This window comes from Phodopus roborovskii, unplaced genomic scaffold, assembly GCF_943737965.1.
Source record: "Phodopus roborovskii unplaced genomic scaffold, PHOROB, whole genome shotgun sequence".
Lineage (NCBI taxonomy): Eukaryota > Metazoa > Chordata > Mammalia > Rodentia > Cricetidae > Phodopus > Phodopus roborovskii.
Genome location: NW_026126469.1, coordinates 33,177,475 through 33,205,407, shown reverse-complemented (window position 1 = coordinate 33,205,407; position 27,933 = coordinate 33,177,475). Strand labels below are relative to the sequence as shown.

At 36.0% G+C, this 27,933-nt stretch overlaps 2 protein-coding genes across 9 annotated transcripts in view; one reads left to right on the top strand and one right to left on the bottom strand.

Moving 5' to 3' along the window:
* Positions 1 to 27,933, bottom strand: part of Cd47 (CD47 molecule) — an 812,520-nt gene that overhangs the window by 373,670 nt on the left and 410,917 nt on the right. The window lies entirely within an intron of this gene.
* Bbx (BBX high mobility group box domain containing) overlaps positions 1 to 27,933 on the top strand; it is a 231,707-nt gene that overhangs the window by 97,833 nt on the left and 105,941 nt on the right. The window lies entirely within an intron of this gene.

Here is a 27,933-nt window from a genome sequence, read left to right as displayed (position 1 = left end):
AATGTATTTAACTTTCCAGTTAATTGGAAATTAATCTGAAATCTCTCCAGTTTTAAAACATTTTGTAGCTTATTAAATGTCTAAAATAACTCCATCAGTCTACTTACTTTTGTCTTTGGAGAAGTATATTATTGGATGTTGCTCTTATGCTGTAAGGATAGATTGCTTCTAACATTTTGAATATCATTGTCTAGCATTAAACTAGTAAAAACATAATTTGGTTTAATAAATATTTACTATAATTATATTTAAGCACCAACAAAGTCTTAATATGAATAAGCATAGGCTTCTGTTACTGTCTTTCCTCCACACTGTACCATCTTTTAAGGTCACATTTATTAGTGGTACAAATTCTGGCTTTGAGAAGGCCAATCTGAATATAATTATGCTTTTATTGAGTCAGCAGAATAGGGATATTTGAGAGTTGATTGAAAAATACTCTGTATGTTCTTTATTGCTAATCCAAAGGAAAATTTAAGGAAGTCTAAAGAAAAATTTTTGTCAGTATTCTGAATCTCTTACATATGAGAACACATGTAGAAAATAGCAGGATATTTTACCTTTTCAGAAAACTAAGTCATAAATATATCATTTTATAACAGTTTTGACTAACTAGTCATGTGACCTTTGATTCCCAAATGATGAACTAAATTTTGCAATTGTGCCAAATAGAGATAGTAGGCAAAAATTTAAATTGTTGATAAAAGTTTAAGATGAAATTTTAATTAAGATGTGACTCTAGGCTATATTTATATTTGTGTTTATGTACATGTTAAACACAGTAATAAGAAACAGAATAGATGCTATACAAAATCCAGTGAGCTAGGAATTTACAAATGAATACCAGGGCCTAGTAAATCGAGAAACACTAGTCAGCTTAGGAAAAGTTATATTTCATTATCAGATATGATTGTAACCTAATGCCTCTGGATTCTTAAGCTCAATTTCAAGAATAATTTTAGAAGCAAAGAATGCAAACCATGAAGAGAGCTGTTTCACAAAACATTTTCTAAGTTATTTAATTCATAAATAAGAAACCTGGTTAATTATGGTCCAAGATTCTAAAAACAGTTTTGGTAACTTTGAGTTGAGAGACATTTGAAGTTACTGAATTTACAATTTTGTATTATGAAGTCATTGTGTATGAAAATGAGGCTCTTAAAAATGATGATATTGAATCTAAGAACTTGAAAGACAGAAAACCAGAATAATTAATATGATAGAGGAATAGCAATGACTATTTGAAATTTAGGTTGAAGAACAAGAAAATTATGGTTCTTATGGTTCTATTTACTATCTTGTCAAAAAAATTCAGATTTTTTTCAAAGCAGTGTTCTTTTATTTTGTAAAACAGTTGAGAATCCAGACAGCAAATTGGCATATATATATACAAGGTTTAGATAAACAGAAAAGATCTCGTGTATGTGAAGTAATACAGTAGAAGTCAAAGAACCTTAAATCCTGTCTCTCCCCCTGCTTTATCTCCTTTTGCTCATCTTCTTCCTATTTTGCTGATGACGGTTATATTAGTTGTTTTTCTCATCACTGACAAAATACTGTCTAGAAAGCTGCTCATGGGAGAAGAGGTTTCTTTTGGCTCATGGTTTAAAGAATGCAGTCTGTCATGGTAGGGAAGGCATGGCATTTGGACTTCACTAGTCCAGATATCTCACTGGATCAGGTTGCAGAGAAAGTGTGCGCCACAGCTAGATCCTGTGTCATAAAGGTTCCACAGCCCCCTAAAACAGCACTACCAGCCGGGAACTCCATATTTAGTACACAGGCTTTGCGACATTTTGCATCCAAACTAAAGCAACAGTTAAATAACAGTTGTTTGAAGTTCTTAAGTATTAGCCTAGATGCCACCCACTGAGTATGGAGTGCTCCTTTTTACTAAGTGATAGTGCACTTTCTGTTACACTCATCAAATGGATTATCATTTGGGATTAGTGGTAAGTAATACATTTGCTTGATGGATATTGATGTGGCATCATTTTGTTGTTGGTTGGTTGGTTGGTTTTGCTGATATGTGTATATTTTCTGTGTCCCTAAAATAATTTTAGTCTTTGTTGATTTGACATCAGTCTGAAATAAAATGTAATCAGAGAACAATAAACTATTGAGTTAAATACTTCCCATGCAAAATAACTTTGGTTAGTAAGATTTATCAGTTTATTTCTGTGTTTATAAACTATAGGATACACTGTAGATGTCAGTTTAATTAAGAAGCATTTTAACTCTTTTGCCTACTTTTGATTTGTTTCCCCTAAAATATATTTATTTCTGAAATGATTCAAACTTAAAAAGAAAGAGGAAAGAGAGAGGGAGAGAAGGAGATAAAACAAATATGATAGGAGTGGGCTTTCATTGACAAGTCTTTTGGAGAGCACACACCAGTGATCTAACTTCTCACCTGCCCCCCACCGGTTCTATACCCTTTCAGTAGTGCCACATTGGGGACACAAAGCCATTATCCAGGGGGTCTTCAGGGTACATTCCAGACCTAACTATAGCAAGATGAAAACTGTAATATTTCTATCTCAGGATTCTTGTGTATTTCAATATAAAATGTGTTCTGTGTTAACAGATCACTCTATACTCACACATCAATTTTGTGTATTGTAATTATACACATGTCCTCTTCATGTAGTTAAGAGGCTTACATTTATATTAGGGAATCTGTGCAAGGCTATGCTACTATAAGCTGCAAACAATGCCTAGCATATGAATGTTGCTCTACTAACACTTGACACATTATTGTCATCCAGACTTACCTTGTTTAATACTGTATTCCATTCAATTTGTTGTTAATAAGCACCCCTAGCTTATTATTATTAATTATATGTTACATATAAAGAATACAATATATGAGATTAATTATCTTATTTACATATTTATTTTCTCACCAGCTGAATTCAGGAATGAGGAGTATTCTTGAAATTAAAAGGTTTTCCATGCCTTTAAGTTTGCAATTAGCCGTATAAGCAATGAATGTTAGTGGCTCTGAGAACTTAAAATGAATAGCAAATCAACTGTAGATACCTTCTTAGCTCATGAACACTTAATCAGCAAGTGTTTGTTAAGATATGTTAGCCTTCTAACAAATTATTCTCTGACTTTGCTGTGGACTTTTAAGTGCAACACATGTGAAGGTTGCAGTATCAATAGTTAGTTTACTTTGGGCCATATTCCAAAAAGGTTAACCAGAGTTGGCATTTACATTTTACTCTAGGGTATTTTTAGGGTGCCTGTTTTCAAAATGATCTGTAATGATGAAACAACAGTATTGTGTATTTACTTTATATATATAGACTTTTATAACTTGAGTTTGCAATTTTACCTCTTTACATATATTACTAGTGTTAAAAGACAGGTGAATTATGCAGTTTCTTAATTGTTCTTTAACATTGATGTGAGATCCTTTATTACCAGGTGCCTTTTCATGATAACATTTTCATTTCAAGTTGTGTTTTAAAATCCTAGACGTTGTTATAGACACTTGGATGCACAGATTTCTTGAAAGCCAGATGGGTTTAGCTACTATTAAGTGGTGAATAGTGTCCTTATAAATTTTACTATCCTAATTACAATGAATAATCAAGTAAGAGTCAGTTAAATCTACATTGTGTGAGAAATATATACAGAGTTGTATACACTACTCTGAGTATCTAGGTATCACCCCGATGGACATGTGCCCGATACTCTGTCCATATTTTCCATACAATTTTTTTTTTTTTTAATCCCAACTCTGCTTTCGGCATTGTTGGTGTTCTAGATTGTCAAGTAGGTATATTATAGAGGAATCACTAAAGGTTTAACAACAGCCATCACTATTAACCCCAGTATGCCAGACCTCTTTCTATAGCAGTTACTTTATTGACCAGGTGAAGGACAAAAGCACACAGGAGGACTGTTTCACTTCATTTGGTGAACATTTAAAAGGGTGATAAAGTTTCAGGTCTGATAGTTTAGTTTTTTTCTGCCAAGGTGATATCATTGTCTTTTTCTTTTTGTATTTTTCAATTAGCTTAAAAAATAATAGGTATCCAAATAGCATTTTTCTATGTACTTTGTTTAGTTGGTTTCCACCCACCCCCTTTCCTGTTGTACCCTTTCCCACCTAGTTATTCCATCTACTTTGTTCTATTGTCTTCCCCAACTTCCTTCCTTATGTGTCTTTTCTTCCAGTCACTCGAGTCCCTTTCTAGTTTCCTGGCTTTTATCTAGTATGTTTACTCCTGCTTGGATACCTGTGTTAACAGACATTGACTTTCTTTATTCACTTTAAAATTGATACACTGATTAGAGGACATGAGCTAAATCTTTCTAATAAGGCTGTTATAATAGCTCCTGTTGCTATTAAAGGTGTTGTGGTCAAAATCATATTTTTTTTAACTGATTTTCTGTGTGAATATTTAGATTGTTTTATATTGTTTTCTTTTAAAAAATACTTATTAAATTAATATCCTTGTTTGGTCCTGAGAGATAGCTTGGTAGAATGCTTATTGGGCAAGCATGAGGACCCCAGTTTGGTATATACTTATAATCCAGCGCTGGGGAGCCAGAGATGGCAATTCTTGATGTTTGTTAGCCAAACAACCTGGCCCAATCAGTGCAGTTCCAGGATGATGAGTAGCCCTATCAAAAATCTCAACACTGGAGGTTGGCCTCTGGCTTCCACACATACACATGTGAGCAGACCTACTTACACATGTTCCCACATGCACACATAGTCTTATCGATTGCCAGCTAAATATTATAATGCTCACTGCTGCTTCTTGAAAGTTAATAGGCATAGGCAGAAACAACAACCTGTCATTATAGGGATCACAATTTTGTGTTTTGTTCTGTGCTTTAGGGTAATTTTAAATATCATGTGCTGATTCTTGTGTCAAAAGGTCACAAGACTAACTAAGCTGAACTCACCCAGTCAGTATTAAAATAGCTGACCTTCTGAATCCCACTTAGAGATATCAGTGATGTCTTTATGGAGGAATGTTATCAATTGAATGGGTAATGTAGACTCATGTGTTGAAGGTGTGGTCCCTGGAAGGTTCTGGAAACCTTGGGGCATAGGATCTAGGTGAAAGAAGTAGGTCACTAAGGGACTCTTCTTGGGGACTGTATCTTTACCTTAGCCTTTCCCCTCTGTGTTTCCTGGCTACCCTGAGGTAAGCAGCATCTCTGGCCACACATTCTTGCCACTGTGATATTCTGCCTTGCTTCAGGTGCAAAGCAGTGGTGGGGTGACCTCAGAAACCTTAGGCCTAGAGTGAATGCTTCCTCTTGAACTGTTCTTCTTAGGTGCTTGACTTGATAAAAGATCTGACTAACAAAAGGAAATAAAGAGAAGCTTGGACTTTTAAAATAGATTCCTGGTCTGTTGGCTAGGATATTGGGTGAAGTTAAAATAGGGAACTTTGGTGAAATACCAGATGCAAGAGGTCTAAAAGAAAGTTAGGGTGAGTTTTGGGTTTTTTTTTTTTTTTTTTTTTTTTTTGGTTTATTTGTTTGTTTGTTTTGTTTTGTTTTTTTCCTGTTCTAAAGGTAGACAAACCACTGAACAGTTTTGAGCAAATGAAATTGGTGGGATTGAGTAGAAAGGAAAAGAATATTAAGGACTGGAAAAAATGGGGGCTTCAGTACTGTCTTTGTTAAGGAGAAATTTGTTTTGAGAGGATGTTGATTTGTAAATGACACTGTCAGATTATGAAGGTTATAGTCTGGATATAACTTGAGATATTCAAATCAAGTAAGTCCTTTTCCAATCTATGGGTTAGAGACTAATGAGTACTTGGTGAGGGAGGGGTTGTTTGTGGTGCTGAGTAATCAAACCCTTAGGGCTTTGTATATTGTAAGTTGAGCACTGTACCACTGAGCTATATCCCCTAGCTTGATGTTTAGTTTTAAGGACTTCTCCAATTAAAGTGTTCTGAAACATTTAGTGATTGCTACTGTTTAGTTCTATCTCTCTCCATCCTTGTCCCTCTTTCTTTATGTATTTAGTAGTAAAGTTAGCTTCACCATTTCTCAAATCTGAATTCCAGGTCTCTGACACCTGAATAAACTTAAAATCAGTAACCTATAGAACTTGGTTGTAGACAGAACTTGCTTTGAGGGTGTAGAGGGACATTGAAGGACAAAAACAATGAAAGGCATGTTTTTTATTTGGATGTGATGCAGACAGCTGCTGATATTCTGCAGAGAAAGACGGTGGCAGCAGAAGCTGGTGCAGAAGGAGAGGTTTTCTGGATAGAATGGATTAGAGGTGGAGAGAAGATAGTCATGAGGCTATGTTTAAGATGTAATTTTAATTGTGTTGTTGCTGTTTTTAGACAAAGTCTCATTGTGTAACCTAGGCTGGCCTTGAACTCATGATTCTCCTACCTCAGCCTCCTGAATGCTGGGATTATAGATGTGTACCATCATACCTGGTGGATGTAATTGTAAATTTAAATGATATTGGAAGAAATTCAGAAAGAACGTAAGGTATATAAGTAAGTTGGGGCTGAAGCTTTGAAAATAGGTAAAAGCAGATACTGTATCTAAAAACAGAACAATGGCAAGACCTTATTATTGATAAAGGAAAGCAAAATAAAGTTATGTACTGCAAGAAGTGTAAAACAAAGTTGTTTCAAATTTAAATGGAAAAACAATAAAGAGTATATGTCCAGAAAAGGCAGAAAAATGAGTAATACCGAAAGAAGCCTAAGTGCTAAACTTTTTTTAGTTAGTGATGTATGGATAAGTAAGTCTGGAGAAAACAGTTTTCATCAACTAGAATAGGTACTGTTGTATGATGTTTAGTGGCAGTCTTGATATAATAATCTACTGGTACCTAGAAATTCGCTCTCAGGAAAACTAGGACACATCTTCTAGAAAGGTAATTTTAATTTTTTCTTGGATGCTGCCTTCGACTGTTTCAAATCAAGGCTTATCCAGGTGTTAATATCATTTCCTCATGGACACTGAAATGACTTTAACTGTCATCAGTAAGCATATTCCCTAAATGCTTCACCTACAGGACTTACATTATTATAATTGGCGTTGCAATGGGGGGGGGGTGAATAATGAGTTCCTGTTATTACCAGCTTTTCTTTTACACCAAGCGTGGTAATACTTTAGGTAAAATCTACTCTTAATAAATATCCCCTTGAAAACGCTTCACCTACATGTGCAATTTCTGGGCTCCGAGACAGATAAGGATGGTCACGGTAAGAGCATGAAGATGCACTCCAAGTAGTGACAGCGTAAGCCTGGAAATTGCAACTTTTATTTACACTTTATGTGCTGAGTTTTCTGGCTCTGTATGTGCGCCTGTGTGCGTGCGTGTGAGATGACAAGGTCTCCCTATGTAGTCTTGGATGACCTGGAATGTTGGTCATCAGGGTGGTCTCAAACTCAGAGAAATCCACCTGCCTGTGCTTCATGAGTACTAGGTGTTACCACCATACCTGCCTTTATGCTTATAAAAAATTATGCCTATATTTTTTTCATCATGGTGTCTACAGTTACCTTTTAGATAGAGATAGTCATTTTTCCTATTTAATACAAGAGCAGAAAAGCTCGGGGCTCTCGTTTGAGCTTCTTGACTATAATAAAAATATAAAACTGGGATTCAACTCTAGTCTCCTTGACTTTTAAAGACTACATTGCCCATGCAGTGTTTTGATGTGCTTGAAAGCTGAGTTTTACTTGTTTGGTAGTAACATTCATTCCAGAGTGGAAGCACACTGCCTCATTGTTTCCTTCTCTTGTCTGTCAGATTGGAAGAATGCAATGCCACTTTATTTGCTCCAGTATCACACTGGCATTTGTTATGTCAGACTAACTAAGTTGCTATATACTGTTACATATATAGTTGTTCTTGTTACTATTGTATTTTATAAAAAAGGGACTTGCTGTGTAACCTATCAGAACCTTAAACTTGAAATTTTTCTGCCTCTGCCTCCTAAATGCTGGAAAAGCAAGTGTGCATCACTGTGCCAAGCTAAGGAAGGTTTTGTTTGGTTTGTAATAGGGTCTTACTATGTAGCCAGCATGTCCTCAAATTTAAAATCCCACTGCCTCAGAGGCTTTCCAAGTGCTGGGATTATAGGTATGTACCCATGTTGTCTTATATAGTTTTAATTTTCATATAAGCTTGATGGAAGGTAGGTCCATATTTCATAAACATTTTCTTATGAAATTCATCCTTACCATGTAGATTTGGTTGTTAGTGTTTAATTTTTTGTCTTAAAAATATTTAATATCTATACATGTGTATGTTGTATTTTGATCAAATATATCTTCCATCCTCTTTCCCCCATTGTGCCCCTTGTTTTCATGTACTTTTTAAAAAATACCTGATTCTGTTTATTGTGCATATATGCATATCTTAGAGCCCGAGAAAACTGACTCTTGCTCCTCCAGCAGTCATCAGTTGCCAGTTGTGCCCCCCTGCCTTCTGGACTTTTGGACAGTTTGATCTTATTCAAGTCATGTGCATGTAGTCCCAGCTTCTGTCATTGATTTGTGCTGTCATATCTAACAAATATTGTTTCATTGTAGATGACTGTTTATTCTGGCGCTTACAATCCTTCTGATCTCCTCTTCTGTGATATCATTAAGGCACTAATTATGGGTGTGAAGATAAGGTCTTGGGGCACTATATTGTGCTGTCTGATTAACAGTATAATAGTACTAGATTCTTCCCTAGGGTTACAGAATTTAAAGTACATCTATTATATGTCTATCTTATTTTTCATCAAGTCAACATAAATTTTATAGTGTTGAAAGTTAATTCTAGGTATCATCATACACCTTCTAAATACTTTACTTTATCATTAATTATAGTTCAGTATTTATATACAGGTATCATCTTTTGATGTAAAATCTGCATTTACTAAAATGAACAAATATCTGCAACCCATTTAAGTTGTGATGAATATAAAACCAGTGGAATCCAAATCCCAATCAGCGTATAAGACTCTTAAGTGCCTTTTGTACGTCTATATTTTTTAGATGCAGGAAGTAAGGCATAGAAAGTTTCTCTGCCCTGGTTTATACTGCTGATGGGTTAACAGGGCTGGGATTCGCACTCTACCAATTTGGCTGCAGAGCTTGTACTCATAACCACACTGTACTGCCTGTAGATCATCCTTACATGTTGACATATCCATTTACATCCAGTGCACAGGTAATACATATTTTAACATAAATGCATAGACACAGAAACTGATACAGTGGCTTTAATGAGAACAGAAATGTCCTTATGACACAGTAGTAGAAATCGAGTATCGTTTTACTGTGACAAAGAAATTCCCTTATCAGAATATGAGGGTGAATCACTGCCTGGTGACTAAGATCTTTGGGATCTTGGTGTTTCTGCCATATTAGTAAATTGATAGTGATAGACAATGCTGATTCCCAGGAAAATCTCAAAAATACCATTAGAGAAACTAAAGTAAATTACACTCAGTATTTTGTACTAAATAAAATTTTGCTTATTGTAATGAATAGAAAAGTGTTCACTTATGTGTGATATAGATAGTACCATTTAGGCTTCAAAATAAGAGAATTAACTATTTTAGAATTTATAGAGTTATGAAATTTATAAAAATATCAATATGGAGATGGACTAGAATTCTTTGATCTTAAAAGTACATAGTGCATAAAAGTACAAAGTACATAAAAGTATAAGGATCAGAAAGCATTGTCTTTTTAAAAATAGAGATTTCAATACTTAAATGAACCATTGCAGTAAATTTCTGCCCCCTTTTCTTTCCTGTGTTGTGTTTATTCCACAAAGCTTATATTTAAAGTTGGTTGAGATTCTAATCAGTATTCAAAGGATAGAAAAGCTGCTATCGTGTAGTTTGAAAAGTAATCCCATGTATTTCCTAAAACTAAATCTGAAAAAGCAGCATGTAGTTAGTAAAACCTAGCCAGTCACTAGAGGGCAGAGAAGTACTGTTCTTTTGCCCAATTTGAAATTTTCTGTATTAAAAATTGCTGAACATGATAGAAAAATATATTGATGCACAATTGAATAGAAGGTTTTGTTTGTTTGTTTGGTTTTTGTTTTTGTTTTTGTTTGTTTTTTTGTATTCTTATTGTCTTGTAAAATCCAATGACATGGATTTGCTTTTTTGGCAGTTGCAGTGACTGCTTCTCAAAGGGTATGGTTATTTAAGAGTGTCAGTATTGCTCAAGAGGAAATACTGATGGTTACAAGGAGTGTGATTGTTTGTACATGGAGTATCCTTTAGTGTAGATGGTTAGGTGCTACTATGAAATGAGGTGTGGCATGTCTTTTCATTTTTCTGGCCAACTGAAACATGTTGGATCACTAATTAAGGCACTGAAATTTCAAAGTTGTAAAAGCAAATGAATGAATTTTAGCTCTTTCTAAAATTTTATTTATTTATTGATTGATTGATTGATTGGTTGATTGATTGATTGATTGCCTTTCCTGGAACTCACTATGTCAATCAGGCTGACTTTGAACTCAGAGATCTACCTGTCTCTGTTTTCTGAGTGTTGGGATTAAAGATGTGCACCACCACTGCCTGACCTAAAATTTTTAATTTTGATCTGTTGACTTCACTCAATTTTGTTTCTGTTATAAATTTTTTATTGTTCTGATGTACTTTTATTGTTTTTTTGATAATTTGAAAAAATATTCTTAATAACATACTTTGTACATTGTCCTATAGGATAGAAAAATTATCTTAGATTGGGTAGAATTTGAATTTTATTTATTAAAAATTTGTGTTTCTATAGTATACTTTTCTAATAGGAACAACACAGGACATCAGAGAAAGTACTGGATTTTGAAAGCAGACTTGGTGCTGTAGTTTTCCATTTGTTTGTGACCTTGGGCAAGTCATATTACCTCTCTGACTTTTCAAAATGAGGAAAATGGCATTTTCTTATTTGAGGCTAAGTTGCTTTGAGGATCGTGTGTGGGCCTGGTGAAGATGTGTGTTGATGGGTGAAGGTACATGTTCAGAGAAACCGCGATAGTTACTTTTGAACACTTTTGAACAGTTAATTATATTAATAGTTTAATATTGCATGGGTACCACTGCTTCATAATTAGCACCATAAGTGTGAACTCCAAACCAAAACCCAAATTACGATTGCAGTCTTCTCAAACTGTGCTTGCAGTCTTCTTTATCTCTGGCTTTCTTGACTGCTTAATCTCTTCAGCTCTGACTAACCTTCAGCTCTGTATGTCTATTCTCTGCTTATCTTTGCGTTTCCCTCTCTGTGTTTCTCCTGACTGTCTCTGGTCTTTCTCTGTTTTTCTTGTCCCAGGCACCCTCAGGAAGATCCCAAGCCTCTAGCAGATGATATCATCTCCAGCATGTTATAGATGTGGAGGATTCCCTGGGATATTGAGAAATACCAGAGGCGAATTGTTCCACTGTAGTAAGTCAATCAGCATTTATATAGTGACTTCTGTTCAGAGTAAGCTGGTGATACCTTGGGAGAAAAATAGTAAGGTAGAGTATAGTGCAAAAGACACACACAGGCTTGTCCTTTCTTCTTGGGGGATCTGGTTGGTTGGCCACAAATGCAAATGAAGACAAATTTTTAAAGCTGACAAATAATTATATAAATGAGTTGCGTTGTTTGTATGGTTAATTCAGCATGGAGATCAGATGGTATTAACCAAATTTCCCTCATGTGTTAAAATGTACGTTTGAAATATGAATGGAAGAGCAACAAGGAAAGTATGGAAGTAATTTCTGCATAGCTTTGGCTTGTGTGCTCACTTGCCATAGTCAAATGAGCTTGACAAATTCTGGCCTAGCAAAAGTTAACTTTTATTTACTTACAGAAAGAAGTTAGGTCAAGATGATATTTGTTGCCAATTTTAGAACTTAGTATTTAAGCAAAACTGTGACAGTGGTTAGTTAGAAAGTGTTATGATGAAATTAGCAGATGCTTAGAATATTCATTACATAAAGGTGAAATAGAGAACTCACATCTAACATATCTTTTTATTTTTATTCTGGATATTGTTTTTCTGTTGTATTTAGTGGTACTACTTAGTACACACACCTTTTAGATTTGGATGCATGTTGAATTCTAGTGCTACTAGTTATGTAACACTAGGCAACTACTAAACAATACAGCATCTCAATTTCCTTGTATGTATATCACAATTGAAAACATTTACCTCAATAGTTGTATGAATTAAAGGTTATGATTCTATAAGGTTTATATCATTTTACTTGCCGATATTTAAAAAATAACTTTAAAATTGTTTGTTAAAATACTAGGTTGTTTCTGACAACTTTCTGAACATAGAAGTTTTCCCAGAGTTCTTACAAAATGCTGTATGTACAAGAAACATTTATAGGATGTAACTGAAATATGAAGAATAACATGAACAATAACATAAATGACTGAGCATCACTCCTGGCTCAGGAAATAAACATATGGTGTCTTTCTGGTTCACTGTGTGCTTTGCCAGATTCTACCTCGTGAAAGCTAGACATCAGACTTCCATGCTTTTCTTGAATGTTTTACTCATTTCTTATTCTGATCATTTATTCATGATCAGACCTGTTTTATAGCCTTTTGTTGTGTGAAAATGCCACATTTCATTTTCTTTTGATGCCTGTTTAGGCTGTTTCCTGTGTGTGTGTGTGTATGTGTAGGTGTTTGTGTTTGTGCTTGTATGTATATGTGTGTATTGGTACATGAGTGTCTGTGTTATTGAGGAAGAAAAATTGTAGAAGGAAAGTTTTGAGAAGTTCAGCACATTCCCATCATAGGTACATACTGTTTCTTGGTGTCTATGCAAAATTGCTAGGTCAAAGGTATGCCCAGCTTCAAAAACTAAAAATGATGGGTTTTCATAGATTTTGCTACAGTTTCCACTTACATCAGCAATGCCATTGCTTTCCCTAGCCCCTTTGTCTTCAAGTTCTCTGAAATTGTTAGATTTTTGTTCAGATTATTGCCAAATCTTAAATCCTCTGAGGATATTTTAAAAAAAATGATTGTTTTTTCTGTGACACTATCTTAACAATAAGCATGATAATCCTTATTTTTAAGTGAATTATGTTGGAGAAGCAGCTTGTGTCTGTGTTTAGTAATAGTCACAGTCCTCTCTAACCAAACTGAGTGTGGGCATCCTCAAATGGCTGTGAATGTTTGCTCAGTAACAGCTTTTCTCCAATATAGTGATAACACAGAGCTCACTTATGATGAATGAAAATGTCAGCTGTGGACTTCTCAAGACAGTGTGTGCAGAGAAATATATACATCTTTTACAAATTTCTCTTCCCCAATTCGAGTAGAGATAGTCACACAGATGGTTTCTTGCCCGCCACAGTGATTTAAGCTTGTCTGTTGTTTGCCTCAAGAAAGTTCTAAACCCTTGAGCGTATGACTCCGGTGTGCTTGCCAGTCTCTCCATTTCGTCTGTCACCACTTTTCATTTTCTTGGTAATTCTTCTGATTTCTATTACATTTTTATACAGTTCATTCCAACGTTAACATCCAAAGTTGTTCTTAATATTGTGATACGAGTAGCACTCAGTGGTTCTATAATTTTAGCTGACAATACCAATGTTTACATCTTGTCAGGCATTGCTTATGCATCTGCATTCCGAGGCGCCTGGGAAGGGATACCTTGGTTTAACCTACTAGGGTTGTCTAGTACTTAGTTAATAGTTGTTGATGGAGTATGGAAAAGAAATATGTAAATGCACTGTGCACTCATACATCAGTCCTCTGTTCAGCAACAATCATATCACTAATTGTGTTGGGGAAAAATGACTATTGAAAATAGTTTTGTTAGTAGGGTGGCTATGTTAAAACACAAGCAAATACTGTAATCTTGAACTTCACTCTTGAAAAACATACATCTTCTAATTAAGATGAAAAATAGTTGCTGTTTGTCTGGGCACCATTTCTGAGCCTGAATTTGTGGACCTAACTGGGCTTTAGGTCCATGTATTCATTATAGCAACCTGCTTAGTTGTGTCTCATAACCGTAACACACAGGACACACATTGGACTTCCTTTTCTCACCTTGCTTAGGATTGGTTTGTTCTAGAGAAAGAATATTTTTTTTCTTTTTTAAAGAAAATATAATAAATGCCTTTTACTTTCCTACTTCATTCATCATAGCTTGAGTTCTGCCCTCTTGTCTCTACCTCTTACCCCATCCCTGTGGTTGTGATCAGAGTGATTCATCCTGTCCATTTTTACTGTACTACTTACTCCCAGGTCTTTCTCATACCCCATTTACCATTTTTGAATTGCATTAGCCTTTCCTGGAGGTGATGGTCTGCGTATCTGTTGTTGGAAGTGAGTTGTTCCTGGCTTTCTGCCCTGAGTCTGCCTCTCGCATAAATGGTACAGAGAGGCCGGATTCCTTTCCTTCCTGTGCTCACTCAGTCTTCTCATGCCTACTGAAGCTTGGTTCTTCCATTTCTTATGTGACATAGTTTTCAAACAAGCTTTGTTGGTAATCTCTGAACTAAGCACTAAAAGTACATGATTACACAGATCAGGCAAAGGCTAGGGCATACCTTAACTTTCTGTATAAAGTAAGCATCTCTCCTGAGGATTCCAATGGAGAATTCAGATTAAATGGTTTCCTTTTGACCATCAGGGACAGAAAAGAATTTGATCTCATTAATATTACTCATCTGAGTTTTTGAAGTCCCCATGTAACTCTAACAGTGTTTGCATTAAAGAAAAAGTTAGGCAAGGGGAGAAATTTTAATGTACAAAATGAAAAAAGGATAAAACATTTAATGAGGGATTTATTCTTAATAAATCCACTTATACCTAAATCAAGTTTGGAATTTAAAAAAAAGTCACCTTAGATTTTTCTATAAATATCAGACTACTTATATTGAAAGCATAATTGTTAACCTTCCACCTGTAGTTTCATGCACTAAAACCACCTGAGATCTACTGAATAGCTTTGGGAATAAGAAGCAGACAGTGGTCATCTCCTTTACCAACTGCTTACTCAACCAAACTCTGGGGAAACGTATTTTTCCATGTGTTCAGTTTCCTGAAGATGCAGTCAGCCATCCTATCTGAAGAACAGACTAGTTTTTTGTTGCTTAGGAATGCAAGGAGAAAAGCATGCTTTTGTGCTTGTAAAAGAAAAACAGAATGGGAGAAATATGAGTTAAATTTTACTGATAGGAAAATGCTTTTGCTAACCACTCTTACATTGTCTCTCTGATTAATATAATAAAATGTTTGACCTGTTAAATATGCACATTAATATTTCAAAATATCAGTGTGTTTCTTTTATACTATTAATTCAATTAGTATTATTAATTTACTTAGGCTTCAAAGTGCTTCACCAAACCGACAGCTGTAATTTAGTACTCTTATTTTAATTTAATGCCTTCTGAGAGACAGTTCCTGATTTTAACTTCAACAAATATTAAAAATAAACTTGTATTACTAACAGATTGGAGTGTCTGTAAATACACTGGTGAGATTAATAAATATATAAACTTTTGATAGAAAATTTTCTATCTGAAGGAAGATAGAAGTGCTAAATTAATTGTAAAATTCAGGTTATGCATTTAATTTTACTCTAATCTTATGGTTGTTATACAACAAACCTGTAAATGAACATAAAAGCTCAAAGTTGGTCTGTGTGTAATTACTCAAATAATTATATACACCAAAAGTAGATTTATCTGTATTATTAAAAAGCATTTGGTAAAGTAGTTTCCACCAGACTCATAAAATTTAGCTGTTGCTGGAACAATATTCATTTTGTTCAAGAGTTCACATATGGGTAAGAAAGCCGTGAAGAGAAGTGAGTAGTGAATCTGTTTTCCTGAATTTAATTTTCCAATATGTTACCATTTATTCTGGTACTTGTAAAATCACATTTCTAAAAGGCTGCCTGGGTCTTATTGAATAAAAAACAAATCACGGAGAACAGAACAGAGAAGATGGCACCTTAAGATTGATCATTGTTCTGGGGAATCAGTGTCCTCAAGGATGCTCACTTGGACACCAGCAAATTTTAAAAAAGGGTTTTCTTCTGCCTGTCTGTCGCCTGCTTCCTCCTGACTCTGATTGTGTATGTTTCTTTCATACTCAGCCAGCTGACACTTAACTTCCTTTTTCTGTGTCTGCCAAGCACTGTGTCTCCTTTGAATGGTGGCATCATTGCCCTTAGGTTAAAGTCTGCTCTCAGCTTAGAGGAGTTTTGGCTGCTTTTGAAAAATCCATTTGTGGTTATTTGCTGGTATTTAACCCTTCCTTACACAGCACCTGTAGATAGGTTTGTTTAATTAGATAGGTGGCAGTGTTGCCTCTGAGAATAATATGTGCTGCTCAGTAAACTAGGTATCTTTTTTTTATCACGTAGTAACCTACTAGCTGCTGAGAACCACACTTAACCCATGGAAGCCAGTGCTCTGGAAATCTGAGTCAGAGAACCTTTAGATTTTGGGACTCAGTTGGGGATGGCCAGCAAGCTCTTAGTAGCTGTTTATGTGGTGGCCAGGGATTGAAAATGAGGACCTCATGCTTGTCTCACCCCATATCCCTTGCCTGTATGCTTTTGACAGAATTAATAAGAATGAAATGAAACTTCCTTTTGGATGGGATGATAATCTTAGTTTAACTAGTTTGCCCTTAAAAATATACCATAGTGGGTTAGAGAAGAAAAGTTTAGTTTCTGGTACCCAGTGAATTATCCATTACTGACACTGGCTGCATGTTCACTTTCTGCTGTTCCATTCCTTGTACAGCAGGTTTTTTTAGGAGGTAGAGATGGAGAGTTCTTTTCTTTTTAAACTGTTGTTAGGGGGGTTTTGTTTGTTTGTTTTTCAATGTTCTTCCCAAAAGCAATTTCCCCTAAAGTGTGGTTGAGAAATACCTATAGGTTTCAGATTACTGTTTAAGTCTTAAATATGTTAATGATACCATTTTGTTGAACAGATTTTTTTTCCCTTTTTTTTTTTTTTGCCTCTTGTTTTATTTGTACAACCTGTATTTCCTTCAGCAGGAGTGGCATTTGGTTCACAAACAAGATGCAGCTGTCTGAAATATGTTCATTGATTCAGCTGGACATCCTGCAGTTATGCAACAAAAGTTATTTGATTTGGGGTGGTGTCAAGAAATCAAAATAAGCATTCACATTCAGTTGTGGCTACTCTAATAAGTGTTGTGCCTGTAACTGCAAGTCTTGGTCACATGTAGTGCATGCTGATGCTGAGCTTTGCAGAGATTCGAGCTAACTGTTGAGACTGTTAATAAGAAAAGCAAGAAACAGAGACCAGTGTTTATTCTGAATTTTGATCTCCAAAGAAGTCAAATCTTCATCTCAAGATTGACTTGTGAAAGCAGACATCAATATTATAACTAAGATGAGGGGGGAAAATCCATGTAGGTTATTCAGTGAAAAGCAAGTACTTTTTTCACCAAAGAAAAATCAAAGAATGAAATGGACAGAGCCAGAAGCACACTGTGAATGATGTCCCAGAAGACTTTTAGGAACTGTAAAATTGAGTGCAGCAGTATAAAACTCTTCACACATTTTATTAGATCCATATAGAGCTGCAAAATGATGGTCTCTTTGAGAAACCAGTGTTGTAAATATTTAGATAGGGAAAGAATATTAAGTCCCTAGAGTAACTGAATGTTCACAGAATGGTGCGTTGAAGTAATAAATAATATATTTAGAAATGCAAGTTAATTTAAAAATTCAATTTTTCTCTTTTTTTTCCCTTGAAATCTTATATTTTCAAAGCCTTTACTTGTGATTATTCATCTCTGATAGCCAAAGAAAGATTAATGTATTTGGGGGAAGCTCTAAGCACCAGAGCCTGAGTCATATTGAGGCCTCATTAAAACCTGGAATATTAGAGGTGCTGCCTTTCATTTGGTCATTCACAGAGGAGGCTACACTATGGAGCTGAGTGTTAGCACAGATGCCTTGGATTCACTGGTGTGAGACCTTAAGACCTCCTCACCTGAGCTTCCTAAGTATAAATTAAAGTGATTGTCTTGCACATTCACATATGATTCAGCCCAGATTATAGAGGAAAGAGTGTTCTTATGTTTAAATTTCAGTCTGCAAAGTAAATATTAGTAGGATTTGATCTTTTCATAGAAAAATGCTTTATGTATACTCTGAACTGATGGAGTCTAGGATAATATGACACCAGTCTTCAAACATAAATTAAATGTGCTGTTCCATGGAAAGACCCTACATGGGAAGCATTTGGTGGCCCTTTAGAAACTTCAAAGTTCATAGTTTTGAAATTGTGTTATACTGTGGGTAGTTCTCCAAGATGACATTAAAGTGTAATGTTCAGTTATTTAGTAGTTGAATCCTGAGAAAGCGGCTGAAATGAAGAATTATAAGTATATTTGTTATTATATTACAGTCCACCAAAGTACAGTGTTCCAAGTTAATTTAACATTTCTTGGAGAATATTTGTGATAGCAATGGGTGTTTAGTATATGTGGTGGTCCATACCTTGTGACAAATACCTGAAAGAAAATACTTTAAAGAAGGACAGCTTATTGTGTCCCTGGGTGTCAGAGGTTTAGTTGGATACGTGCTTGGTCTCACTACTTTGGACCTGAAGCAAAACCAGGCATTGTGGAGGAGGAGGCTGGAAGCAGCAGAGCTGGTTACCACAAGCCACCTGGGTAGCAAATTGGCCAGCAGGATGGGACAAGGTATATCTATAGGACATACCCAACAGCCTACTTCGATCTGATCCTCCAGTCATAGCATTTTGTGAATCCATAAAGAGTTTAATCTGTTGACTAGGTCAGAGTCCTCAAAATCCTATCACCTTCCAAAGGCTATAGCTCCAACTGAAACCAAACACATCAGACTTTGGAGAAGGGACAAGTACCCTGTATCCAAGCCCTAATATATATTATACATTTAGTTTTTAATGTATAAATGCTTTGTCATTTTAACAATGTGATTTTAATGAAGTAGGATTTTGTTCATTGTAGAACATGTCAACGATTTACTTTTTAAAGTAGCTTTATAGTTTTCTTATTCATTTTGTACTCAGCCCAGCTCTCTTAATCTTAAACTTGTTCTGTAGCTTGAACAAATTTCTTAATTTTGGGCTTGCATTTATTGCAATGAGGAGGTTAAGATAGATATCCTGTAAAGTGTATCCTCACACTGTTATCCTATGATTGTTTTGAGTGAATAGTAGGAATTTTAGTTTATTTTATATTGCTATAACAGAACACTACAGTCTGGGAAGTTTATAAAGAAAATAAGTATTTTTTCTCTTGGTCCTGAAGCCTGGGAAAGTCAGATGAAGATGCTAGTATCTGACAAAGGCCTTCTCTTTTCTTTATTCTGTAGTAGAAGGAACTAATGATTGTCAAAAAGCAATTGCATTAATCCTTTTTGAAGGTAATGAGTTCATTCCTATAGTAATGGTGTCAGTATAGTCAGTGAGAACATTAAAGTTTTATTTTAAAAGTTCTGAGTTCTGCATGTAGTTCGAAGGTCAGAGTCTAGTCTTTGTTAGTCTATTAGATGATGTTAATAGAGAAAGGGGGCCTCATGGTTTTTTAAATTAAAAATACATTTCATTATTTTTGAAATTAAAATATAATTAAATCATTTCCTCTCTTCCCTTTCCTTCTTCATATCCCTTCCATGTACCTTCTGCCCCAGATTTCCTCAGATTCATGGCCTCTTTATCTTTAATTGCTATTGTTGCATAGATACATAAATAAAGCCTGTTAAGTCTGTTAGTGTTGCTTGCATATGTATGATTTCAGGGATGACCACAGTGGTATAATCACAAAATGAAAAGTTAATTCTTCTTTGGGGAAAAATAATAGTTATACTTACATCTGAGGTAATTTGACCCAAATCATTAGTGCCACTTCTGTTTTCCACAAGAAAAATAGAGCTTATTAATGCTGTATTTTTAATCCCTTTAAATTAGAAATAAATGGCAAAGAGCCTGGGAAGAAGCATCATGTGTGCATGTGTGACCACACTCTCTGGCTCAATAACTGGTGCTAGGAACTTCACCTGTTGGTATGACTTTATTCTTTGAATAAGTGCCAGTACCGTCTTTGACCCAGAAAAGTGGATATGGGTGTCCTACTGTTAGTTTGCAATGTGTAACTCCCTGTATCACTGGTCTTTTAATTTTTCATAGATTCCAAGTATACCATAATTAAATAAAAAGACCACATTTGCACCGAAATGTTAAACTTTTTATCAGTTGAAAGTTCTTGGACAGGAAACCTTTGCTCTAGTAATGACTTTGGACTCTGGACATTCAGTAGGATGACTGATCCAGTGTATCGCTGCCAAGTACGAGGATGACATGGACAAGTGCGGTGTATAGAGCTGCTTTGACTCGCCCTTTCCTTTGGCAGCGGCTGCAGGCCTGTGGCAGCAGTACAAAATCTGTGTACTTGCACATTTCAAAGCTGCTTTTCTTAGGCTCCCAGAGCAGTTTGTATAGAGGTGGAGCCAAAGTAAGATGTCTACAGACAGTCTCAAAAGCAATTCACATGTAACTACAAAGGACCCCTTTGAGGTTTGTCTTATCACTATATTCCCCAGACTTTTCTTAAAGCTGCTGCAGGAGAATTTTGGGTTATGTATGCCTAATAAATCTTACTGGGCTGAAATCTGGTGTAAAGTGTTTTCCAGATTCCAACTGTAAGATTACTTAGATTTGGAGGGCTGCTTCTTCCAGGACCAGATGAGGTGAACCAGAGTTAGAGATAAGTTAAGATAGCCAAGATATTCGCCTGCTTAGATTTAGTACTTGCTTCCAAATCTACAGATTTTCAGTCGTGTACATTTATTGTGTCAGAATCTGGTTCTGGGAATACCAAGGCAAACATTCTATAATAACAACAATCAGGATTTTAACCATAATGCAAGTATCAGCTGCCCCAGAGGCTTGTGGGAATACACAGGATGACAGGAACCAACCAGTCCAAGAGGAAAGAATGCATAGTGTATCTCTACCTACTCTGAGTAATAATGAGAGAAAAAAGAAAGTTAGGACTGTATTCTCAAATAATGAGGGTCAGCTCTCTGTGGGCCTGTGTTCTCCTAGTACTCACTGAGGCTGCCCTGCTCCCTCATCTACAGCAAATCAAAGGAACATGTATGTGGTGGATAACAGAAACGGCTCCTTATGCTCAGTTCTGGAAAGCTGCCTCATCCCCTTCCCACTGCTGTGATGATGGAGGATGACACAGTAACTACCTTGTTTGCCTTTCAGACCCACCTAGGTAGCATGACCTTATAGGATCAATGTGTAGGACATTAAGGTTTCTCCTAAAGGAGAGTTCAATAAAAACATCTCATTTCTGTTTGAAAAGAATAAAAAACTGAGTGTGGTTCAGTGGAAAGGGCTCTCTAACCATGAGATCAAGAAACCCTGAGCTTGACTCTGCTGACTGAGGTAACCTTTGACATCTGTGGGTCTTGTTTTTTCCCCTTTATAAATTAGAAGGTACCCAAGAATTATATTTGTAATCACATCTCCTATAAAAGGAATGCTTTCACTTTTAAAAGAATAACTCCCTAAGCTGACATTATTCTGCAAAGTGTAGCACTAGGATCAGTAGTAACAAATGCAAAAGTTCCCACAGAAAAGAGTTGTGACAGACTGCATAAAAACTTTTCAAAGTAGTGTCTTTCAAATAAATCATTATATGAAAATATAAAAAGTATCTAAAAGAGAAGCTTAAAACATATGTGCACTATCTTTAAAAATATAGAACAAAACCACTACCTCCTCCCATCCTAGTCTGCTTTCTGTTGCTGTGATAAAACACCATGATCCAAAGCAACTTGGGAAGGAAAGGATTTATTTGGCTTATGTGTCCCAATCTCATTTCATCATGGAGGCAAATCAGGGTAGGAACTCAAGGCAGGAGCTGAAGCAGAGACTGGAGGAACACTGCTTACTGCCCCATTCCTCGAGGCTTTCTCAGCCTGGTTTCTTGTACAACTCAGCACTAGTTGTCCAGGGTTAGCACCATCCACAAAGAGCTGGGCCTTCCCACAGCAACCATTAGTTAAGAAAATGCCCAGAGACTTTCCTACAGGCCAAATCTTAAGGATGCAGTGCCTCACTGGAGATTCTCACTTCTCAGATATGTCTAGTTTGTGTTAAGTTGAGGGAAACCAACAGCACATGTTCTAAACCTAGCTCAGGGATAGCCTATAGCTGTGATAATTTTGCTTGATTAAATTTAAATGTAAACATTTTTTATATTATGGAATAATAGTTGAAATGACTATTTAGTCTGCTCCCTCAGCCCTCCATTTTGCCACATGTGTTTATACTGTGTTCCTTTTAGCATTGATTTAATCTTAACTGCTTACAACTTGTGTTGCTGGCGTGCCTGCTGGTACAAGAAGGCCTTTGCAGCTGTGCTGTCACAGGCATGGCACTACTAGGAAGTCCTGCTGATTTCTAACTATCAGATGTAGTTTGGCTAGATCAAGTGAATATGTTCGCCTATGGCGTAGAGTAACAGTAATTACCTTCCTAATGTAATTATACGTCTTGATATAATAATCTCATATCATTAGCACTAGTAAATTAGAACATGTTTGTTAAATTGGCTCTCCTTTCAAACTATATATGGGCCTTGATTTGTCTTCTGGGCAGTTTAAATTCTCATTGGCCTGTTCCTGTTCTTTGTGATGTTGGGATAGGTTCAACTTCAAATTTAATATTAATATTACCAATCATGTGTGTTATTATGTTTTAGTCCAGCTAAGATCAGTAATTGGTGAGGAGGGGCTATAAGAGTTGACCGGAGTATGTCATTCGGAATTTTAGTATACACGAACAGAGAAACTTTACAAAACATCCACTAGATGGCACCTTATTATTGTATCCTAGACTTAGCCTGTGCCATTCCTGACTAGAGGGTGTAATTCAAACAGAAATTATTTTCTCATAATCTTGATTGTTGATGAAAACAAAGATTTGTGTAAACTTTAAAAATCTTCTGACAGTGAATATGTTATCACAGCATGCTTGGTAACCTGTGTTATATTGGACCTGCTTTGCTAATCGCTTGGATAATTATAATATATATATATATATATATGTATGTATGTATATATATATGTATATATATATATCAATCATAGAGAAAATTGGTTACAACTACCATTACTTAGACAGTTTTTCTTGTTGAAAATTGTGTTTTTATAGGATATAGCTTTTCTTTTCTTTATGGTTCTAAAGTTCTTTAGTCTTTACTTTTCAACTATGTAGCCCAGGCTACCCCCAAACTCTGGATCCTTTTGCTTCAGCTTATTTTCAGTGGTGGGATTCTAGGAACATGCAAGTGTGCTCAGCTTCAAGTTCTTAAGGTTCTAAGTGCTGTTGACCTGATCTTATGGAATATTTCCTATTCATTTTCCAAATTGTCAATAGAAATAGTAATAATAATGGGATGGGAGAGTGGTCAGGGGGCATGGGAGAGAGGGAGGGAGAGAGAGGGAACTGGGATGTAAAGTAAGAAAAAACAAAACACAAAAGAAATAGTAATAATAATAATACCTACAAGTAAAAGGTTGAACCTTGCTTAGCCTGTTACAGTTTTAAAGAGTATGCTTTAGAGACGTTCACAGTGTTCTCAGATGATTTTATTTTTGTTTTATTTTTGAACTGTAAGTTAAGAAAAAGCTAGTAAAATTATCAAAAAAGGGACAAACCCCCTACTCATAATCCTTTTATAGAGACAATGTTATTTGTTTTTTAAAATTTATCTTCACTGATGTTTTGCCTACATATGTTTGTGTGAAGATTTCAGAAATCCCAGAACTAGAATTACAGACAGTTGTGAGCTGCCATGTGGGTCCTGGTAATTGAACCCAGGTACTCTGGAAGAACAGTCAGTGCTCTTAACCACTGAGCCATATCTCCAGCCCAGAGACAATCTTATAAGCAGAGTATGTATAATTCTTCTGAGCCTTTAAGGCAAATATTTATTATGCAGTTTTTATAATTACTCTTGTCACGTATGGTCTGTCACTTTCCCAACTGTTTATTTTAAAAGTATTTAAATACAAGTGTATTTTTATACATGTCTTTGATACTGTAAGTTGTTGCTGGTGGGTTTTTTTTTTTTTTTTTTTAGATCTAGTTCTATTTGCAGTTTGTGCTGGTCTGATCTGGCAGCCCTCCTTCCTCAACCTCCTAAGTGTTGGGATTACAAGCATAAGCTACCTTCCCCAGCATAAGCCACGTTCCCCCAAGTAGATTTTAGTTAGTCTCCCACTATTTCTGTTTAACTCTTTTTTCCTGTCTTTTTTTTTTTTCTACAGATTTTGACATACAAAAGTATTTCTCATTTTGTAGTATCCACTGATAACATTAAAACATTAAGAGCAGCATGAGTTTGATGCCAGTCTGGGCTACATGGTGGTTCCAGGCCAATCTGGGAAAGAATAAAGACTCTTCCTCAAGCAGCAGCAAACAAGCAGCAGAGCTAAGGCTGGCACATCAGCTGTAGTTCTTAGGAGTACTGATATAAATGAGGCCAATAGCTGTGGTTGCTAATTGCAACTTACTTATTCAAGTTGATTTTGAATGTTTATGTTCCCTGATGAATTGTAATGATAATAATAGATTTTTATATGCACTTACTCTGTGGAAGCCACAGTTCTAAGTAGGAATACGACCAGGTGTGACAATTACTTTATAGAGACTACTGTTTCCTATTTCTATCTATTGGATGCCAGGGGCAGAAAGATTAGATTATTTCTTCCTCACACAGTGAGCAAGGAACCTGAGAACTGTGCGTGCATGTTATGGATAAGAGAAACACAGGAGTCGGCTGTTAAGTTTCAGGTCAAGTCACATGAAATACCTGGATATAGACAACTGAGGTTGAGCAAGTAATCAGGGATTTCTTTCAAAGATGTATTTAAGAACATGGTCTTCATTTTCTGATTGCTTTTCGTTTTTTCTTTTTTTTTATTTAAAAAAAAACACTTTTTTTCATACAATATGTTTTGACCTTATTTTTTCCTTTCTTCCAAATTCTCCCATATACTCTCACCTCGTTACTCACCCAATTTCATGTTCTTTGTCTCTCAAAATCACAAGTCAAACAGCAAGACAATGACAGAACAAAATATGAAGCAAACCGTGCACACATACACAAAGGAGTTCATTTTGTATTGGCTAACTATTCCTGGGTTGCTATACCCAGTGGCACTCCATTAAAGAAAACTGATTCTCCCTTTCCAGCAGGTATTATTTGTCAACAGCTTCTGCATCAGGGGTGGGGCTTTGTATCCGGTTCCCTTTCTCAGTGCTGGGATTTAGTCTGGATGTGAACCCCTGCAGGTCTTGTGCAAGCTGCCGTGGTCTCTATGAGTTCATATGTGTGTTAGCCCTGTTGTGTCCAAAGGGCACTGTTTCCTGGGAGTCATCTTCCACCTCTTACTCTTAGAATCTTTCTGGCTCCTTCCTCTCCCTAAGCCTTGAAATATATATAATTCTTTCTTTAAAAAAGATTTATTTTTCGTGTATTTTATGCTCATTGGGATTTTACTTGAATATATGTCTGTGTGAGAATCTCAGATCCCCAGGATCTGGGTGCTGGGAATTGAAACAGGACCTTTGGAAGAGTAAACAGTGCTCTTAACCACTGAGCCATCTTTCCAGTCAGTCCCTGAAATACATATACTGTAAAGCTTTCAAAATGGTGCTATTAGATTTCTTATTGAATGTAGGGTTCTAAGTTGTAAAGTTCCTAAAATCATCTAGATTCCAGTTATACATGACACAACTGAAGTCTTCCTTTGTAAGGTGGCACAAATGAGGGGGCTTAGCCCCCCCCCCAAGACAGGGTGTCCTCAAACTCAGAGATTGCCTGCCTCTGCCTCCTGGTGCTGGGATTAAAGTCATGTGCCACATCTTTGGCATTGAGGGGGCTTTGATACCATCCTTTTCTTAGCTTTGTCTGCGTCACATTGTCCTGAATATTGGAAATATATGGTTTCCCAATTGAAGAAACATTTATTTAATGAACATTCATTAAACACCTACTATCTCCCAGGCATAATCATAGCAGCAGGCGTTTCCTGATGAATAAAATCCAGCTTCTTCAAAAAGGGCATAGTGAAAGCTTAGGAATAGCAGGTCTTTTGTATTGCCTGATCACTTGCGTTGGTTAAAGCAGAAATCCTTTTAGCAATTGATAACTACAGTAAGAATCTTTGATCTGAGTTCCAGAAATAAGGGAAGCCTAGGAGGAACCAGTATATATATAAGAAATAAAATTTACGATTTCAACTGCTTCCTGGTGAATCAGTATGAATAGCTGTAGCTAGAAGACACAGACAAGGGAGCCTTAGTTTTGGATGACAGAAAAATTAAGAGCCAAACCTTCTTTGTTTGCCCACATAAAGCTTTTTTGATTCTTAGAAGAATCTGGAAAATGTACACACAGAGTAGAGGTGAAAATTGGTATACATGTATAGTAACATAATAGTAGACTTCATCAACATATCTGAGCTCCCTATTTTAACTGGAGCTGAGATATAGACAAATACACCATCTTTGACAAAATGTCCTCAAATTGAAATAGGGTTTCAGTAGTCCAGTATTTCTAAAGAGGTCACAGAACACATGTGGTATTATCATAGTCACATAAAAGGAAGAGCGGGTTTTGTGTAAATTGAACATGTTGGTTGGTGAGATGAGAGAGCCAAATTGTGAAGGCGTTAGGGCTTGCTGTACCTGACAATATAATTACACCATTGGAAGAAAGAGCAGAGAGAAGGCCAGTGTTCAGTCAGAAACCACTATTTATGTAATATTTAGAGGGAATAATCTGTGCTTCTGTTGAGTTAGGTCTTAAAATACTTTTTTTTTGGGGGGGGGCCTCTTTAGTTACTGAAAGGTCCTTCAGGCTTGCTGCACATTATAAGTAAGTAAGGGAAGCACTAAAATTTCAGTTTTCATGCTAAGTCATTGTAAAATCATTATAATTTAAAATGGAGATTTACAATTCTAAGTAATCATAGATTAAAATTCCATTGCTCTTTTGCAAATTTTAGAGTGTCACTTCATATTTTAAAACCGATTCATCAGCTTTGCATTGTTCTGTTCATTCGTCACCCCAAACTTGTGAAACTAGTCTTTCTCAGGAGGTCTCGGAGTGCTCATCTTTGTGTGTGCTACTGCTGTGACTTAGCAGAGGGAAAAGATTCCTTACTTCTTACAGTTCTGATGAATGTGGTACCTCAATAGAATAAATCCTTATGATGGAACAATAATAATGCGGATAATACAGTGTACCCACTTTGTGAATAGCAAATCTATTTTAATAGCTCATAATCACAAGTAGACGTATTAACTGAGACTTTTTTAATGACATGAGGATTGTAAGCAATCATACCATGTAAAAATACTAAGCCAGTCAAGGACACATAAGGATATAATGAATGCACTCTCTGAATTCTTGAAAATAACTAAGGAAGGGAAGTTGTAAGTCACTAAGGGAAAAAGCCCTGCTGAGATTGATTTCAAAAATAGGGTTATTTTTAAAACAGTAATTTTAATATGGTAGATGGTGCAGTTGTTCTCAACTAGTCCCTACAACCTTCCAGGAAGTGCTTAAAAACTTGAGACCTTGTCGTCAGTGATGAGGTGAGTAGGGGTTGCTTCATCCTGAGATTAGAGAAGGGACTTGTGTGATGTAGGATGGAGCAGTGAGTAAAGAGGCATTGCTAATGAAAACCTGTCCCATCCAGAATGGCAGAAGTGCCCTCACCAGCAAATACTGGTTTAGCATAGAGTGTATCACTAAGTCAGGCAGAAATAGTTGAGTGACTGAAAGTTTCCACCACTTGGACACTGAGAGTACATTTCATGTACATGAACAATAAGGTAGATGTGTTGTAGTCCTGTTGAAATCTGGAAATTTCCATAC